The sequence below is a fragment of the Nannospalax galili genome, unplaced genomic scaffold, assembly GCF_000622305.1.
Source record: "Nannospalax galili isolate Female #2095 unplaced genomic scaffold, S.galili_v1.0 scaffold32, whole genome shotgun sequence".
In the NCBI taxonomy this organism is placed as follows: domain Eukaryota; kingdom Metazoa; phylum Chordata; class Mammalia; order Rodentia; family Spalacidae; genus Nannospalax; species Nannospalax galili.
Genome location: NW_008335297.1, coordinates 1657258 through 1673941, shown reverse-complemented (window position 1 = coordinate 1673941; position 16684 = coordinate 1657258). Strand labels below are relative to the sequence as shown.

Below are 16684 nucleotides of genomic sequence, written 5' to 3'. Positions count from 1 at the left end.
TTAAATGCAAGCATTCATCCACACACCTCACTCTTAGAAATTAGTTTTGTAGTCTAATGGTAACTGCTTTATTTTCTTCATCTCTTCATTTATTAATTGCAATTCCTCTTTAAAGAATCATTTTCTTCCTCCCCCTCTCTCTCCCTTCATCCCTCTATCCTTTCCCACTTTCCTTCCTACTTTCCTCCCTTCCTTCCTCCCCCCTATCTCCCTCTCTTCCTTCCTTCTTGTTCACATGAACTCATGGACATCTATTTTATTTTATGATTTACAGTCCAATACTATCATTGATTTTTGCTCACATTGCCCCAGCTTTGGGCCACTGGGCACTCTCAGACTCACTCTGTACCCTTTCCATATACTGCCCCCACCACCACTTCCCATTTTCTGCCCCCACGAAATATTCTAGGCTCATTTTGTATTTTCTCTACGCCCACTCTAGAAGCAGACACTTCTCAAGGCGCCCTGGTTCCTTTTACTGATGTTTAGAAATCCAGATTTGTATGAAGTGTGTGCTCATCGCTGGGCCTCTAGAAACCCTTGCTGCATGGCCTCTTGGTGTTTGGAACTTGGAACATATATCAGGTATACCAACGCATGACTTTCCCTCTCTCCCCCATTCCCGCCCTGCCCCTAAAAAACTCTAATTCACACCGTTCTGATACTGCTTACTGCTCATTCAAATACCCTCTCTCTTGTTTGTAATTGTGGGCTTTTTTTCTCCCAACTGAAGGGCTGATACTTAAAGACTGACAAAATTGTGAAGCACGTTCCTTCTCGTGTCTCCTCCTTTCCCTCTCCCCTCACATGGCTGACTAGTACTAGAGTCCAACTTCCAGCACTAGACTTGCTATCAGAACCTGCACAAAAGAAAACTCAGCTGACCCACAGCTGAGCTTCTTGCCCCTTCCTCCTGCAAGAAACACTGAGCATAGGGGATGCAGGGAGTCCAGCGGCCCCTGGAACATGAGCTCATCGTTCCACACAAATGAGTCAGAAGAGATGAGAATGAAAATGTATCTGAGCAGTTGTGTATCAACATGATTCTGAAAAATAGCTATTTTTCCACTTTGGTCCTCTGAGGAGAACCCTGCAACTGTGGCCTCGCGCTCTGGCCACTGGCTTCTTTCATAGGGTATCCATCAGCCACCAGCTGCCTGCCTTATCATCCCCTCAGTGATGTCTGGTTCCATCTCCTCCCGACATGACTGCTGTCCCATCTCCTTCAGACTCCCCATCCTTATACCCTGTGAATTTGGGTCCCCTGGGCAAACTTTTACATCTGGATCCTCAGTCTTTCCCATCGGAAAAGTCACACTTATATTTGCATTTATTTTGCCTGAGGTATTTTTTTTTCTCTTAGGCTCCTTATTTTTATAACACATTGGGTGCAGGGAAATTTTCTGGCTTTCCATCCTTTCATAACAATGCAATCTTGTTCAGCACAGAAACCTCAAGGAATGCTTCCTCTAAAAATCCAAACGGTGCCCACTGCACTCTGGATGCATGACAGATAGGGAAGGAAGGGCCTGTCTGGTGTGCTGACTCTGACAGCCTATGAGGCTTCAATATTGCAGTCTCAGAGGCCCAATTCTTTAAGTTTCTCCTAGAAAGAAAGAAAAACAAGCCTGTTCCAGATATTATTCTTTTTCATGTTATCAGTGAGTCCAGAAACCCACAGGCCTGAATCCTGCCACTCCCATTGGGAAGAGTGGCTGCCACCTACAGTGACCTGAACTGACCAGGAACAAACCCCAAATCCACACCCCCCCCCAGCCTAGAGATGTCAAGTTCATGAAAGGGAGAGCCTAAGGTGAGTCCATATTTTCTTCCTGTCTCCAGGAAGTGTGTCACCAGTCATAAGCTTCCTTGGAAGACAGGGGGTCTAAATCATCCTCGAGACATCAAATCTTCACAAGACAATGTAGAACTCATTTAGAGAATTCTGAGAACAGTCTCCATCCTTGGAAGGAATGTTTAGTTAGCAAAGTCACTTGAGGTTGGAAGTGGCAGGGGATGTTGGTCTGTAATAACTAATAATATCAGTGGTGATATCTACAGGGGCGTGTGAGTAGTGGTTACAGCAGGGGCTGTGATTGGAGGCAGAGAAGATATGACAATGCTGAGAGTGGCTGGGATGTAACTGTCTTCCTTCCCAGCCTGACAACACACTTGAGTTTGTATCTTACTGAATCTCAAAGCAACTATGTGAGGTAGGTGCAATCATCAATCCCATTTTATATCTGAGAAACTGAGGTTTGGAGAAGTGAAGTCTGATGCTGTGGGTGTAAAGCCACCAGATGGGAAGGGTTGGAAGAAATCCTTGAATGGTCTTGATCAATATGTTGTGGTGTGGTCTTGTTAGAAAGGTCTGTCTTGTAGGCAGTAGGTATTTGGGTGTGTGTGTGTATGTGTGTCATGTATGTGTTCATGTGGCTGTGTCTATGCATGTAGAGGCCAGAGTTCAAAATTGTCTTCCTCAGTCACTCTCTACAGTATTTTTTGAGCTCTCACAGAACCTGGAGCTTATAGAATTGGCTAGACTGGTGGACCAGCAAGTCCCTAGGATCCTCCTATTTCTGCCTCCTCGGTGCTTGGATTACAGATGTGTGCTGCTGTGCCCATCTTTTCACATGGACGCTAGGGATCTGAACTTAACCCTAATGCTTGTATGGCAAGCACTTTACTGACCAAGCCCTCTCCCCAGTCTCAGGGGCGGGGAGGGGCCTTTGATTTTGATGAGCCAAGTATTGAGGTAGCCGTGGCTAATGCTTTAGCACAAGTATCCCTGATGCTAGTCACATAGCTCAGAGAAGATAGCCAAGGATCCACCCTCTCTACCACAGAGACATGCAGAGGGCCTTTCTGTGGACGATGGTCACAGTACCACTGAGTCTTCAAGGATCTGGCCAGGGTTTGGGGAACGAGGTAGTGAGACTGGAGGGGAGGCATGCCAGAGAGATCAGGAGTGGAAGCCAAAGTGTGGAAGTGTGGAAAAGCAGTGAGGAAAGCAGTTTGGTTGTGACTAGAAGCTAGGGTTCAAGGTGGAGGGCAAGACATGAGCTAACGCTAAAGGGAAATGAGAGCCTTGCATATAGCAGCTACATATTTGGGAAACCGGTAGAAATAATACTATGCATGTTAGGTTGGCAGCCTGTGTACCTTGTCTTGGGTCACCCAGGTGGTGAGTGAATTTGCCATCTACTTTCTAGTACCTGTAAGACCTTATCTATTGTCCATAGAACACCTGTATATTCCCACTTTATATTGCCTGTTTCAGATTGCTTACCCTGTTGGTATGGGAATTTTTCTAACTTGGCATTTATGTTTGCCCAGTTGATGTGACTCTCAAAAATGGGGGCCGTATTCTAGACCCACAGCCTGAATTCTTTCTCTTGTCCAGATAACCACACTTTGAATCAATGGATGGATGTACTACATGTACAGTCAACCTTTGGTATCCAGAGTGATTGGTTCCAGGGTCCCTATGGATTCTAAAACATGGATGTGTAAATCCTTTATATAAAATGGCATAATAGGAAAGTGGAGATTGCTTTGTGGTTAAAGTGCTTGCCAGCCAGTGTGAGGACTAGATCCCCCGAACCCACACAAATGCTGAGTGGGTGTGGCATTGTGCCTGCAATTCCAGCCCCAGAATGAAGACACGGGATCCTCAGAGCAAGTTGGCTAGCAAGACAATCCATATCAATGAGCCCTGGGCTCGACTGAGACACCTTGCCTCAAAGAACAAAATGAAAGAGGGATTGAGGATGATTCCCAACATCAACTTCCAGCCAGTACATGCACACACATGTGTGCTCACATACATGCAAACATGTACACACATGCATACAACATACACATGAAAAGATTTAAAAATAAAGTCACGTAGTATTTGCATATAACCTTTATAACCTTCAATAGATGTTAAACCATTTCTTGGTTGCTTTAATACTTACTACAATGTAAATGCAATAAAAAGTTGGTATGCTGTATTGTTTAGAGAACAAATTGTTCAGTTTAAAAATCATTTCCAATACCATTGAAATCTGCCTGATGACTTTATACACATACACAGGCACCAAGGATCCAAGTGCAACCGATTATGACTAGTAATAATCAGATACATACAGATTAGAGATGCAAGCACCAACATCTCAGTGTTAGTAGCAAAAACAATGAGTCTGTCTGCAAGGAACAATATATTCTAAAATGAAATGGAGATCTTTTTAAAGGTTAAAAACTCATCCAATTTTATGTCTTACAGGACTTATACTGAGTTCAATAATATATAACTGTATTAATTCAACTGTGAACCTAGAAACTTGCACCCACTTGTGAAAGAGGTACTGTTGCTCTGGAGTGTGTTACTGAATATGTTAAAGCTGTAGTGAAAAGCTTCTAATCATGTAGTTATTAAATTTTTAAAAAGTATAATGATTAAAAATAATAATTCTTCAAAGCATAAAAAAAATCATTTCCAGTGGGTATGGAGGGGAACCATTAGTCAGGATAGGCAAGTGCATGCTGTGATAGCCATCAAGGTCCACATCTAAATAGCTTAGAACCAGAAAGTTCGTGTTCTGCTCACATTTTGTGTCCCTGATAGATGGGCTGGGGGCTTTGCTCAGCAGAGCCACCACTGTCCTGGGCACTGCCCTGCCTGTCAGACAGAACTTGAGTATGTCTCACATGAGCATGTAACTCTCTGGCCCCAAAAGCACATTCTCCCTCTACTCACATCTTTGGTTAGGACTAGTCATGTGACTCAACCCGAGCGCATCAGGAAGTACACCCAGATTGTGGGGAGCCAGACAACCTTGCTGAACAGCAAAGATGACAACTATCCTCCAGGAAGGTGGTGTCACCAACTTCATTTCACAGTAAGCAATAAAGAAGTGTGTTCAAAGCCAGGCATTATGACACACATCTGAAACCCAACAGTCACCCAGGCAAGCTGTAGGGGCAGCAGGATTAGATGTTCACAGCCAGTTTGGGCTACATAGTGAGTTGGTGACCAGCCTGGGCTATAAGAGGCCCTGTCTCAAATAAACAAAACAAAGCAAAAAGTATGTTCAAGGGCAGATAGCAAAAGTCAGAGCTGGATTAATGTTCTACAGCAGGGGAAAGAGGCTGGTTCAAAGCCATACTTTTCAAAACTTTTCTGATGAGGTTGAATAGTACGTGGCATTAAACATAGTGGCTAAAAGCTTGGAGACTGGACAGCCTCCAGACCTTCAGCTTTGCCACTTACCAGATGTGTGAGTCCAGGAAAGAGACCACTTCATCCATCAAAGAGATGGGGGGAGCTGGAGAAGGATGTGTTTTCTCAAGTGGAGAACCAGGCAGGGCTTACCTGAGTAGGACTGATGGGGAGAAAGGATGTATGCAAAGGATGTATGCAGCATGCAGACTTCACAGGAGTTGAAACAGCCCCAGGCACAGTCAGGGAACATGCATGCTCATTCCTTAGAACTTGCTGCCTTCCTCCCGAGCCAGTGTGAATGTTTGTGCTAGGAGCACAAACCAAGTGAGGATGGTTTAGCCAGATGCATTAGCTCAGGAAAGGAGCTATCCAAGGCCCAGTGGGGCTGGAGTCTGCCTACCAGTGTGGTGATGTCATCAAGGAGCCAGAATCTTTTGGCTTTTCTGTTCTCTGCCCTGCAGGCCCTATCTTAAGGATGATGGCTACCATCAGTTATGGGCAAAGCCACTGGCGGTCACAGAGCTTCCACATAGAGTGTGCTGGCTTCCAAGGGATGCTCTGTTACAGCAGTGAAAGTTTCCCTTCCCTGCACCCAACCAGCCCCTCCCTCAAGCCTTCCAGGCTCCAGCTGGCTTTGGTCTCTGAAGGGTCAGTGTTCTTGGGTAGAAATCCTAGCCACTTTAAGCAGAAAGGAGAGTGCAGAAGAGGATGTTAGGCATCCCACAGAGGCACTGGTGCATGTGGAGGGGAGGTAGAGAAGAGAATCCATAGCTAAGCTTCTAGGAAAAGTGCCCTAAACCACACTGCGGGCCTGACCCCATGAACTAACCACTACTGAAAGACAGGTGTGCCTCTGCCACCTTGAAGAGGCTTGCCCTTGCTGCAGCCACTGCTGCTGTCAGCACAGGGGCCACCACCTCCACTAGGACCTCAATCCCACAACCACTGCCCCAAAGCTGCTGCTCCTGCCAGCACTCACAGCAATAGAATAGAGGTTCATATTGGGGTTCAGCCTCCCACGGAGCCTTTGGCTGGTGAGGGCTACATCTTGTCCCTTGTTTTGGGAGTAGAGGAGGCAAAACCTTTGCATCTTGAAATAGACTCTGGAATGCTAGAAATCATAGAGGGAGAGTTATCTGAGCTACAGATGTGATAGCTACCAGTTACAGCCTACCAAACTGAGCCAGTTAATTTTAACTGTCAATTTGACATAGCCTAGTATCACCCAGGAAAAAATCTTCATGAGGGATTGTTTACATCAGCTTGACCTTATTGGAATGTCCGAGGGGATTGTCTTGATCGCTGAGGTGGGAAGACCCACCCTGGATGTACGTGGCACCATTTCATGGGCTGGGATCTGAAGTCTATGAGAGTGAAGAAAGCTAGCCCAGCATGAGCAGGCAGGTAGCCTGGGTGCAGTGCGTTCATGTCTCTGCTGTGGCTGTGGATGTGATGTGGCCAGCTGCTTAAATTCCTGCTCTGATTTCCCTGCAAGATTGGACAGGAACTTGGCATTGTAAACCAAATAAACCCTTTCCTCCCCTTTCTGGTTTTTTGTCAAAATGTTTTATCACAGCAAGAGAAATGAAACCCGGACACCATCCTTGATCAAGCTTTGGTCAGAGGACAGAGGACTCCATAATGATGAGGTCAGGTTGACCAACAGGGAAAGGAAGACATGGTGAGGACACTTCTGATTTAGTTCAGTCACCTCCTCTCCAGTGTCCTCGTGTGTTCAAGACATGTAGATGTCTTTTGTTGTTGTTTGGTGATGGGGTCTGGCTGTGTAGCTCAGGCTGGCCTGGAACTCACAATCCTATCCTAGCCTCTCTAGTGCAGGGACTACAGGTGTGTATCACTATGCTCGGCTGCATACATGTCTTAAAATGCCTCCTGAGACCCAAGTGCACCTTGTCTTCCAAGCCACCAACATTATTTGTTGTTGATCCATGTGGTCCTTGTCTCTAGAATGCTGTCCCCTTTCCACTTTACCTACCATCTCCAGTGCATTCTTAAGAACTCATTTCAATCATGTTTTTTCCCCTATTCTTCCAGACAGCCATGTTTAAATTATTTTTATGTTGTGTATGAGTGTATTGCCCACATGTATGTAAGTGCACCTGTGTCATACAATGCCCACAGAGATCAGAAGGGGGCATCAGATTCCCTGGAATTGGAGTTACAGACAGTGGTTAGCCACCATGTTGGGTGCTGGGAACTGAACCCAGATCCTCTGCAAAGCAGCCAGTGCTCTTAACCACTGAGCCATCTCTCCAGCCACCAGACTGCCATTTTTCAAACGTGTGTGTGTGTGTGTTTGTGTGTGAAAGTGTGGTCTTATATATGCCAGAGTGTGCGTGTAGAGGTCAGACTGCAACCTCTGGGATCAGTCCTCATCTTCTACCTTGTTTGAGTCAGGGTCTCTTGGCGTTTGCCTGAGTGGCTAGCTGCCACATGAGCTCCTGCTCATTCACCAGTTCCTGCCTCTCTCAGTAAGAGCACTGCACTGGGATTGCAGAGGCATACTACCACACCAGGCTTTATGTAGGCTCTAGTGTCCAAAGACTGGTCCTCACACTTCTATGGCAAGAACTTTAACCACAGAGCCATCTCCCCAGCCCTTTCTGTAGGGGCCTCATTTGCTCTTTCCCATTTTACTTGTCATTATATTTCAACCCTTATTTGATTTCTGCCTCCCTCCCTTTAGGCCATACATGTGAGAAGACACAAAATAATGGTCTTGCTCATACCTAATAATATGATATTGGGTACTTAAGTGCTTAATTCATTTCCATTGAATGAATGAGCATTAAACAAACTCTATTACTGGCATTTATGAAGTCTCTCTTGGATCAAAAGATATTTTGATACCTTATACCCTTAATGTACCACATGCTATTAGAGTATACCTTGAGCCCTTAGGGGCAGACACATTTAGCCAACCTCCCTTTTTTCAGCTGTCAAACAATACTATCTCTGTGGATGTTGCTACACCTACCCTTTTTGATGATTACTTACCCCTTCAGCAAGCTGTTGCCACTGATGGGAACATGGGGGGGGCATGCCTTGTGTCAGGATACAAACTTGGATTTGGGGTGACAAGTCCTAAGGATGGTGACAGCTTCTGGCTCTCTAGACCCTTCTGTCTGTTCATGCCAATGTGATGTGAGGATGCTAATCCTTATCCCACCACCAGAATTCTTTTAAGCAACTTCAGATTTGTTAACATTTTCTTTGCTCTGTATTTTGTTTTGCTACCATTGAAATAACTTCCAGAGTCAGATGTTTAAAAATATCTGGGTTGATATTCCTATATGGGAATACAAGTTCCTATAATACAAGTTGCTTGCTACTCTTACAGGAAGTTGGGAAGAGAGAGCTGTGGGAGAGGGCACAGTCTCCTGCCATGTTTAGGAGGAAATACCTGGGATAATTTTGTCCATTTAGAAGGCATGAATGAACTGGGGATATAGTTCAATTGGTAGTTTACTTACCTTGTACGAGTCCTGGGTCCAATCCCCAGGACCACATAAACTGAGTATGGTGGTGCACACCTGTAATAAATCCCAGCTCTGGGGAGGGAGAGCTAGGATGGTCAGAAGTCATCCTCAACTATATAGTGAATTCAAAGATAGTCTGGGCTACGTGAGACTCTGTCTCAAAAAAACATCATTTTCATTGTGCTAGAAAGTGATTTTATTCCCACACCTAGGCATATCCTCCAACACAATTCGAAGTTTGGGAGAAAAAGAATGAATCAAGTATCACAGAGCACTTTCCCATGGTAAGAGCAGCCATAATTTACTGAATGTTGAGTCTGTGTAAGGTATGTTTACATATGCATCATGTATATCAACTTAGCTAATCCCCTCTCCAATCTATTTGTACCCTTATTTTATATGGGAACAATGAAGCTCGGTCCAGCCAGGGAAAAACATTTAGTCTTTTAGTTTGGAATCCTGACCTCTGGAAATTTTTATTTTTTCCCCTTAAACCTTTTATTACATTTCTTTCTTTCTTTTTTTCTTTTTTGGTGTCTGCATGTGTGTGAGGTCAGAGCACAACTGGTCAGAGCACAACTTGCAGTTACCAGTTCTCCCTGAAGATGGAATTCAAGTGGTTAGGCTTGGTGGCAGGTGCCTTTATCTCCTGAGCTATCTCACCAACCTGATTTTCAGATATATATATATCATATATGATATATATATGATATATATGATATATATATATATATCACATATATGTAGTATGTATTTTAGGGTAGAAAAGATCCTGTAGGTCACCAAAGCCAAGTTTTGTAGGTTTGGAGACAGTGACCCAGGGTGGGACCCCCAACTTTCCCACTTACCAATTGTGTGTCCTTAGGCAAGTTCACTTATTTCTCAGACCCTTGGTTTCCCCATCTGTAAAAAAGGAACAACCCTGCCTTTCATGTGGGAATTGTGAGGGTTAATTTGAGGCACTCATATGACTGGGTTAAGAGATACTTAGATAGCTCATTATGTCTGAGTCTGTCCATTGGGTATGCCTAGAAAAGACTGCAATTTGAATCTATGGACTGAGTAAAGACTAAAGACAAGTTGGCCTCATCTCAATGTGCTGAGGGCCTGGATAGAAGAAAGAGGCAAAGCAGAGGTGAACTTGTGCTTTTCTCTGGAGCCAAGGACATCAAACTTCTGCCCTTCAACATAACAACTCCAGACACTCTGGCCTTCAGATTTTGGGACTTGCACCAGTGTCACCCCCCCCAAACCCCAACTCCAGTTTCTTAGACCTTCAGCCTTGAGCTGAGACCTATATCCATAGGCTCCTCTGGTTCCCAGGCCTTTGGACTTGGACTGAGCTGTATCATAGACTCCCATGGTTGCACATCTTGCTGACAGCATATCATGGGGCTTAGCCTCTGTGATAGATCCCCTTGTGTGTCTTTTAAAAATATTTTATTTGTATTTTACTTTTATGTGTGAGTGTATTGTCTGCATGTGTGTAAGTGCATCAGTGTTGTGCAATGCCTGCAGAGGTCAATAGAAGGCACTGGTATCCCCTGGAACTGGAGTTATGGAGGGTTGTTAGTTGCCATGTGGGTGCTGGGAACCAAACCCAGGTCGTCTGCAAGAGCAGCCAGTGCTCTTAACAGCCATCTTCCCAACCCCCTCATGTGTCTTTTTCCTCTTGTTTGCTTTTTTTTTTTTTCTGGAGAGCCAGTAAGTGATGCAGGGTCACTGGGAGGACTGACCAACTTAACAAATGTGCTGCCCACTAATTTCGCCTTCTCTCACTCCTTGTCTGTTGGGCTACATTAGAATATTCAGGGAACAGTATCCTCTGGTCTATCGTTTCCAGAAGAATAAACAGGTTGGGAAGGTGGGTGGGTCTGAATTTGCTGATACTGACGTGACTGTCAGGCAGGATGTATTAGCTCAGTCGGTACCTGATGCAGCTTGAAGGGAAACACTAAAACCTTCAAAGCTCTTGATTTTCACAGACACAGCCACAGACAGACCAGCTCACAGGAGCTTACAGAACAAGACTCTTCCACAAGGCGGGCAGGCCCTGGACTCACACTTATTCAAATACTGTCTTACTATGAATACATGGTGCAATTTTTTCATTCGCAGAGTTGGGAGCCTATGGGTACCCGCTTTGAGACACCCTCAACATATGTCAGCCCCTTTTTAAAAGCAATTATTGAGGTTTCCACAGAGAGGAAGTCCCTTGGTTCTTCTCTGTAATTTCATATGTACTCTGGTTCTATGTCTATGTCTCATTCCGTGCTTTCTGGGGGAAATGCCACCTGTCTAAGGTATCAGAATCGCACACTACTTTCCTGGCTTTGCAGAGGGAGGCCTTAGGGAGCTGGTGCAAGAAGCATTTTATCATCACTAGCTCCACCGAGACCAAGAAGGGTTGCAGCACACCACCTCCCATCTCCTCGCGGTGGAGAACTTTGAGAGGCGAGGAGTGAAGCTGGGCTGAGATGCAGGGCCCTAGGGAAGAGGAAGGACAGGGCCTGGAGAGTGTCAAGGAGATGGGGGTGGGGCATCAGAACAGCAGGGTCGGCTTTCCTTAGCTCTGTGCCCTGCAGCTAATTGCTCTCAGGAATGGAGAGATGGTTAGCGACCCACTTATTAAGAGGAAGGAAAACGGCTGCACGCACGCCAGGGACGGAGTGACTGATGACACTGACCAAGGGCGCAGCCATAGCTGGTGCAGGAGGCTCTGGGCTCCAGGGTCCAGGGACCCTGGCTCGCGCATGCGCCCGCAGCCGGCCAGGTGAGAGCGAGGCGGGGGCGGTCTCGCACCTGGGCGTTAACCCTTCACGGTCATGGTCTCGGGCGGCGTGGACGTAGGGGTGGGGAAAAAAGAAGCAGATCGTGAACCCCACAGGGCCTGACCTCGCCGGGGTCCGTACAACGCACCGAGGCGCTTCCAGGCCGGGGGTCCGTACGCGCCGCGTCCGGGCGGGCGGGGAAGCGCGGAGCGCAGCGAAGTCTCGCGAGATCTGGCGGCGGCGGTGGCGGCGGTGGCGGCGGCGGCGGCGGCGGCCCGGGAGGTGAGCGGCGGGCGGGCGGGGGGAGGGGGCTGGTGGGGGGGTAAGTGGCGGGCGGGCGAGTGGAGGTGGCTGTTGGGGGGTTAAGGAAGGGGAGAGCGGCGGAGGGCGAGGCCGAGACTCAGGGAGCGGGGCGTGAGGGTGGCTGGCGTTCTCTGCGGCCCACGAGGCTGCTGCGGCGCCGCCTGGTCCGCGCCGTCCCGGGACCCGCGCGGGGCGGGGTGGGGCGGGTGGCCACAGTCTCGGGGCCGAGGGGCCGGGCGTGCCGTACAGCGGGTCCCGGTGCTCGGCAGCGGCCTGGGTCTCCCTGGGCGGCTGGGCGGGAGCTGCTGGCCGGGGCAGTGCGGTGGGAAGGTAGCTTTGCGCTGTGCCAGGCACTTAATTTGCGCGCCTCCAGCTGGAACTGCACGGAGAGGTGCAGTGCCCTGCCTGCGGCCACATTGGGGACGTGATGGGATGCGGATGCCCCACGCCCCTTGCTCCCCTCGGGTCCTCCTCCCCATCCCTGCTCGCTGCCCTTTTCTTGGGGTCCTAGCGGGGCTGCAGAGGGTGTGTCTGAAAGACCTCCTGAAATTGCTTGCAGCCTCCCTCCCGTGTTTCTCGGGAGAAAGTTTTTCCGCGGCTGGCTTTTGTCCTATCCCTAAAGGTCCCTGTTTATGAATGTTTAAGGACCATCATTTGGCCCTGTGTGAGAGCAGGGCCCTGGGGGTGGCGTCTTAGGCCCAATGGAATAGCCCAATGCTTGCCTTAGAAGAAGAAAACTTTGAAGAGTTTGAGTCTTGTCAGAAGCACGTGATTCCACCTTTCAGATGAGTGGTTGTCAAGCTCAGAATCCAGGCCCCTCGCTTCCGTGGCAAATGTCTGTGAAGCCCGTTTTACCCCCGTGAAATGAAATTCATAAATGATGGACCTACACATACATGATCGAAGATCAGTATCATGTTCCCATGTAGATGGGAGGAAGTAATTAAGGGAGACCAGTACGGGACATGTTCTCTGGTACAGGTCCCTTCGGCCAGAGTAATACATATGTAATTGTGTGTGTGTGTGTGGTTTGGAAATCAAGAACGGATAAATATAGGGACTAGAGAGAAAACCATTTTATTTTGGTACAATTTATGCTAATAAAAGAGAGACGGTCTAAATTGAACTAGGAATAGCATACTAAGATAAATTCCAGCCTCTCTCAACCAGCACGCAGATAAGACCACCCTTGCAGAGATGTGTTAATTCTATACTGTAATGTAAACCATCTTTTGTGTCACAAACTCAGGTACTGCTATTAAAGGGATCATGCTGAATTCTTACTGTTGATCCTGGGGGATAATGAAATAGTAACAGGAGTGAATGGTTGGGTTCAGCAGTGTCCTCTCCTAGCATGAGCTGTCCATGCTGTGCTTGTGTGCCCAGGGCGATAGTGCAGGATAAGAGTGGGCTTTGTGGAAGTGAGCCCTGGTTTTCAGACAGTTCTCTTATTCTCAAGGCTTCTCTCACTGCTTTCTCCTACATGACTGAGGACTTGGGGGGGGGGTTCCATAGTTGCTCATCAAAATGGTTCAATACTGTATCTCAAAGTAATGGTCATCTCTAGTGGGCTTAATCCATGTGAAGACCTGTGAGGCCAGGCAGCCTTGATTATCACCTGTGCCAACCACACATTGCATGGAATCTGGATCCTGGGCCCCAAACACTGCACATGCCAGTGGCTGGCATCCCCCCAGTCTCTTCAGTAACTAATAGCATGCCTTGGGACAGTTCTGCCCCCTTGAGAACTACTATATAGAGTAGTCTCCATTATCTTGCCAGTTATAAGAAAGAATTGAACACAGTTTTCATTGGGAATTAAAATCTTTCTGAAGTGTTTGATATATAAAAAAGACATTGTCTTTGGTTAGTGATACTGATCAATTATTCTAGAATCTCCGTAGGCAAGGTTAGTACCTGTTAACCTGTAGTCAGTTCTGTTTCAGAATTCTTGTTGGAAATATTGACCACACTAGAACTGCTGAGCAGCTTGAGATGAGGCTGGAGGTGGTAACCCTCAGCAGTGGCCAGCGACAGGTGTGAGTGACCAGAGACTGGTCAGCACAGCCCCTCTTAAATGACCCTTTCGACTTAGAACTCGTCATATTAGTGAATTTGGAAAGTGCACATGTGCTCAAAAGTGAAAACTGAAATTTCCTGTCTCATCAGTCCTTAGGGGATGGCCCACAAGAAACTGTTGGTTAGAAACTTCCAGTCTAGCTGCCTAGGGAAGAAAACTCAAGAAAGTTGAGCTTTATAGCTACAGTGTAGCAAGCTTCTTCAATTTATTTAAACTTGAAAAGAACGTTTATTTTGGCTTTTTTTCCTGTAAATATAAGTTGCTTCTTGCCATAGAATATTGATTTGTTGCTGGTACTGTGGAAATTAAAAGGCAAATAAAGGCTTATAAAATGGGATACTTTTTAAACTGTCTAGCCATAGATACATTGAACCCTATTGAGTTGAAAAGTCAGCCAAATAGAAAGTAATCAATTTTTATTGCTTTGAGCAAACAGTATCCTGTTCTAGGATAAAAGAGGCCAATGCTTTAAAAAAATGTAATCACTACTTTTTAAGAACACCTACCTGTTTTTAAATGAATTAAATAAGGAGTATCTTGAAGATATGGGGAATACTCCAGCTTTCTACTTTGCTGATTGCATGAAGCATGCACATCTTCACATCATCTTACATTTCACAGACACAAGATGCTAACCAAAAGGAAAATAAAACATTCTCCATGCACACAACTCTAGTGGATAGTTAGGAATGTCCTTGGATTTCAAGGTGCAGGTGGCAGATGGAATAGTGTCTAAAAAGTGGTGAGTTGTGGTTTATCAGGCAACATTTCTTCCAAGCATTACAGAAGAGGGTACCTTGACAGGGATGTCATCTCAGAATTAGAGAAATGAGGACCATATTACCATGTCCACACATTGGTTAATTTTTAACACCAGAAACTACACCCAAAGGATGACTTGCAAAATGAAGCAATGCACCATTTTAACTGGAACTCTTTACTCTGGAGATCTTAAAATAAATGTAGCTATCAGAACTGTTTATTTTGAAGTGTTTAGGAGAAAGCAGAGTATGCGTTGTTTTCCTGCTCATGCATGCAGGATTGTTTAATGGACTTGAAGAAGAGCCCCTCACACTTAGCAAGTGTTAGGGTGAATGAGGGTTATTTGGTTTCTTTTTCTATTCTGTAAAGCTTGTGTGTGTGTGTGTGTGTGTGTGTGTGTGTGTGTGTGTGTGTGTGTGTATTCAGTAATTGCTGCTTTAGTAAGAAATGTGTTTGAGGGCCTGGAGAGATGGCTCAGTAGTTAAGAGCACTAGCTGTTCTTGCAGAAAACAAATCCCAGCACCCACCTGATGGCTAACAACCATCCATAACTCCAGTTCCAGGGGATTTGATACCCTCTTCTGTCCTCCATGGGCACTGCACAACATGGGTGCACTTACATACATGCAGGCATAACACTCATGCACATAAAATAAAAATAAAAAAAGAAGTAAGTTTGAGCTCACTGACTGTAAAGTACACGGTTTGCATAGGGAGTAACTCCCTGGTGTCTGTAGCCAGGAAGCCCCTGGAAGAACTCTCCATCCACATTGAGGGCAGCCTTATAGGAAACCCGGCTGCTTTAGCACCTTTCCCCCAGGTGGACTTCATCTTTGCTTTTCAGGCTTAGTGGTCCCCAGGCCAGCAGCTCATAAGCAGCTGGGGTTTGTTTGGAATACAGACAGGGGCTGCACTGAGCCTATGAGAAGCGCTGGCTGAGGGACTGGTGAGGTTGCTCAGTGGTTAAAGTGCTTGCAGCACAAGCCTGAGAACTGGTATTCAGATTCCCAGGACCCACATAAATGCCAGGTTGGTGTGGCAGCCTGCCTGTAATTTGAGCCTCCGAAGAGGGAGACAGGATCCCCAGAACAAGCTGGCTAGCCACATGTTGGTGAACTCCGGGTTTGAGAGACCCTGCCTCAAAGAATGAGGTAGAAGAGCAGTGATGGAGGATGATTCCTGACATCAGCTTCCACAAGCATTCACACATACACACTCATGCACCTCCTCTCAAATGTGTTTTAAAACATGACACACACACGCACACAACGCATGCACGCACACAAATGGAAAGAAGTCAAAGCAGCAGCAGTAGCAGTGGTGCCAAACAGGATCTTGCGTTCTCAGACTGGAGCATGTATTCCCAGGGCTGCTAGTCCACTACTACAGAGCTGGTTCAGGAGTCTGGACAGGCATGGGGACATGCTGCTTTGAGTAAGTCATTGGTGCTGCTGCTGCTCCAACAAATGCACTTGGAGCATCATCAGGAGTATGCCTCATTGTACTGCTGCTCCTCTCTTCCAGTCTTCACCCCTCCAGATAGCTTTTTAAAGTATGGTTTATCATCACATGCTTGACTGAGGAGGAAATGTTTAACTTTTTATGATGACCGTGCCAAAATTGCCTTTCAATATTGAATTTTTAAAAATGTTTTATTTTATGTGTATGAGGGTATTGCCTGCATATATGAGTGTACCCATGTTGTGCAATGCCATGGAGGTCAGAAGAGGGCTTCAGATTCCCCTGGAGCTGGAGTTTTTGTTGCCACCGTGTGGATGCTGGGAATTGAACCCAGGTCCTCTGCAAGAGCAGTCAGTGCTCTTAACCATTGAGCCGTCTCTCCAGCCCCTCAATATTGAATTTAAGAGAAGTATTCCCTCTTAATGCTTATTCAGTTTGGACTCTGGTTTATAGGCAGTTCTTTTGTCTTCTTGGTGTGAAGTTCTCTCTTAACATTTAAGACAAAGTGTTCATATGGCTTAAAAACTTAAGGGACTTGAGCATATTTGGAAAGCTGAATTTTCAACTCTTTTGGGTCCTCCCCCATAGGTAACCTTATCTG

General features: G+C 46.3%; 1 protein-coding gene across 5 annotated transcripts in view; it reads left to right on the top strand.

Moving 5' to 3' along the window:
- Window positions 1-11626: 11626 nt before the first annotated feature.
- Mrtfb (myocardin related transcription factor B) overlaps window positions 11627-16684 on the top strand; it is a 199837-nt gene continuing 194779 nt past the window's right edge. For all 5 annotated transcript variants that reach the window (XM_029562001.1, XM_029562000.1, XM_017797353.2 and 2 more), the window contains exon 1: window positions 11627-11759. The gene's annotated coding sequence lies outside the window, so the exon portion shown is untranslated. The remainder of the gene's footprint in view (window positions 11760-16684) is intronic.